At 38.9% G+C, this 3,575-nt stretch overlaps 1 pseudogene; it reads right to left on the bottom strand.

Annotated features, from left to right (window-relative positions):
• Positions 1 to 1,125: 1,125 nt before the first annotated feature.
• LOC146457487 (carbohydrate sulfotransferase 9-like) lies at positions 1,126 to 2,942 on the bottom strand (annotated as a pseudogene).
• Positions 2,943 to 3,575: the final 633 nt, after the last annotated feature.

The following is a 3,575-nucleotide window of genomic DNA, read 5'->3' as shown; positions in this document are numbered from 1 at the left end:
GACGAGAAACGAAATATTTAATACGGGTGGCCTTTAATGTGTTTTCAGTAAGACAATCAAATAAAGCAAGTGACACACTCGGACACTTGTTTTCAGTAAGTTCTTTTTCAAACACATACTAGCGATCGACGGGCAAGGACAGGGGGTTACCAGTCCTATTCCATCATCGCGACACTCGTACATACCTAATCAAACTAGTCAGTCAGAGCTTTTCTGCCATAAAAGAGATGGAAAACAATCGTAGTTTTCGTAAAGGTATGGAAACGTCCCTAAAGGTTTATTCATCTATTTTAATCGCATGTCCCCTACTGCATTTCTTATACTTTGTGAAGACAAAGAGTTTTCCATTTATGATCTCCTTCGATGTTCATTTGAGGCTGGTTTACACGTGCGATAAATACAAGCAAAAGGTGACATACGCAGGCGCAGTGAATTATAATTTTGGCGCCAAAATTTTAAATCAAAGATGGCGGACGCCGAGGAGATATTCAGCGACCAGGAGATGTTTCTGCTTGTTCTTCTCTTCTGCTAGTCCTTGCGTTATCCCGGTTTACACGGACGACCCAACGACGCAAACATAAGCGTAAGCACAAGAAAAGGGAACGAGTTCGATCATTTTCTTATGCTTGCGCTTATGCTTGCGTCGCCGCGGTTTACACGTTGGTTTATGGTGCTTATGCTTGTGTCGCACGTGCAAAGCAGCCCTTAAGCCACTGACCTAGTACTCCTTCTAGTGCATTTTTAGGCAAGGGCGTTGTTAAAGGGGAAGTATCATGGGGTTTTTGACCTCTTTTGTTAAAAAAGGTGAAATAAGACCTTCACTTTGCTACCAAATAATTCTAGACCAATGAGAGGAGAGAAATCACTTCAATTCTTGACAGGAACAACTCGTGATCTGTTCTAGCGCATTTTGGAAACAAAAATACGAAAACTTGAAAAACATTATCCTAACATTTTTCAAGTTTCAATCCATACTGGCCTACTCTGTGTCTGGCCAGAGGCACTAATCGACAGTTTTATTGCACTGGGGTGATAATTTATAATAAAACTAGACAATTTTTTTTTCTGCTGTCAGACAAACATTTTTGGGTTTTGAAATAACATCAAATTCTCGTGATACTTCCCCTATAATCGTATGTATGCATGAGTATAGTTTCAAAGTAAACTTTTCAAGGGCCCTGGGAAATGATAGCCGAACATTTCAAAGTCACTCCTGAAAGTTTCTCCCAATCTATAAATAATTTCACGCGGAACTTGTGAGTAATATTCTAGAAAGTGGCTGGACGCCTTGGACTGGCGAACTGGCGGAAGAGTCACGTGGTCATCAAGTCCTGCCTTTCTCATGAAGTAAGCGCCGTCCTCTGCTAAAGTTTCAAAATGGCCAATAAAGTCAAAATCGAAAGCACATGGAAAGCAGAGCTTTTCGATTTGTCGCCAATGCACATCACCAGCAATCACATTATTATTCGATACAATATACGTTAGAAATTCTGTGAAAGTAACATTATTTGTTTCTGTGCCAAGGTTTTCTACGTCGTGAGGTCTAAATGCTCTGACCATCGATCTACGAAACCAATTGGTATAAACTCTATGTTTGCCGAAGAATTTGTCTAAATAGCCAGAGAGTAATCTGTGAAATGGCTCACGAACGAACAGAAACTTAAAATGGGTCGCTTGACGATTGGATAAGTCCGTTTCGTTGTACTCACTCAAGAGTTTCCAGTGGTTCGGCAAATGAACTGAAGATTCTGTTTTTATGACTTTGCTATCATTTCTCACACGAATCAGAGTCGTTCTTATTAGAGTGCTGGCAATCTTGGGAACGGAACAGTAAATATAAGTGTTTTTGTCGTCGATTATAAACCGTTCGAGCTGGTTTTTCTTGTACCAGGGCAACTTTTCACGAGGATGTTGCTGGCAGTAATTTTTCAGTTGTTGTTTTCTCGTTTCTTGTCTTTCGGCTGCTCTTGTGAAGATTTCTTGAGCTGATCGAGAAGACCTTGACTGCAAAGGGAAAACAGGTCACTTTAAGACAGGCATTATTACCGTCAATATTATTTCCATACAGTTTTTAATTTGGTGAGCTGGCCTGATAATGGTTTCTGGTAGCCAGTCTATTATAAAGCGGATTTTATGATTACTGGTTATATTTTCTGTTGTTTTTATTTTTTACTTTTATCGACAATCTCATCAATATACTGTAAAATATTACAGTTCGAGCACTCCTAAGAAGTCAGTGCCAAATTGTGTCTGGCTTACAACGGTCTTCAGTTTTCCTCTAGCGAATCAAGTTGACTCTCATCCTATTGTACACCGCATGAACACAATGTGACGTATGTAATGGATCAAAGAATAGGCCATTTGCGAGTACTTTAAACCTCATCACCAAAGCGAGGTTAAGTGCAAAGCTTTTCATGTAAAAATTAATTGTGTTTTGCATGATGCCCTTTTGAAAGCTTCTGATCTGTAATTTTCTTAACATCTTCAACAATCAGGACGCGAGTTCGTTGCATCAGGAGGCGAAAAACAAATCGATCAGACTATTGTCCTATTTTCTCAGTCAATACTCATTAGCTAGAGAGAGTGGTTTTCATTTGTGCGTCGAAAGTAATTCCATGTTTGTTTTGGATTTGTTTCAGTAACCTCCGTGATTCAGGTTCGTAAAAGCTCGCACCATTTTGAAGTAAAACAACAACCAAACGTGACTTCGTCAACTCGCCGTTTTTCTGAGTTTGCTGTCATTGTTAACTATGGCTTTTTAGTTATGATTAGCTAGTTATGATGTTTATGTCTTCCGTGATCGGCCCCAGTGATTACAATTGAAAACCGCTCTATCCAGCAAAAGCTCAATAAATAAACACTTACCAATTTCTTATCTACGGTCATGGTCTTGAGGTCTGACGACAGTGCAACTGGTTCTATGAATGAAATCAACAAAAGACGATGTTTATAAAAGAGTTAGTTTTAAGCTTCAGAAGAAGGTGATCTCATGTTAGTTACGATTATGTCATTTACAACCATGAGGAAACACCGCAAAGTTTTGCCAAAGGTTTTGTACGGTCAAGAGGCCACCTAAAGGGTTTTTAAAAACCTGACCGGCTATTCTTGTGCCCGCAGTTGCTGCTGCGGTGGTCGCTCTGAAGAAGCACATTCAGACCGAAAAACCTCACTACTTCAAATTAACCCCGTGGCATCGCGAATCAAAAGTGTTAGAAACAGGAATCCAACTAAAGGCCCAAAAGATTTTTTGAGTTGTTGTTGTGGAAGTTCTGATTGGATAGAAGAACGACTTTTAAAGGATATCAACGCTCATGAAATTAACGCGAATTAAAAAAAAAATTGGGTTAATTTCAATCGCATTATTTTCTTTGAGTGTTAATTTCCGCGACTTAATAAAGTGGACCGTTCATTTTTTATTTTAATTTCTGTTTTATTTTTCGAGGAAATTCAAAACTTAAGCAGTAGCTCTCTTTGTTCAGCATGTTTCAAGGTTTGAATGGGGAAAGTATCTGTTTACAGACATTCTTGTTTTTTAAATGTGCCAGCCATTAACTCTTTCAAATGTCTTTTTATTT

This window comes from Pavona decussata, unplaced genomic scaffold (assembly GCF_977016875.1).
Source record: "Pavona decussata unplaced genomic scaffold, jaPavDecu1.1 SCAFFOLD_242, whole genome shotgun sequence".
Taxonomy (NCBI): Eukaryota; Metazoa; Cnidaria; class Anthozoa; order Scleractinia; family Agariciidae; genus Pavona; species Pavona decussata.
The sequence above is the reverse complement of the archived record's forward strand: the minus strand, read 5'-3'. Positions and strand labels throughout refer to the sequence as shown.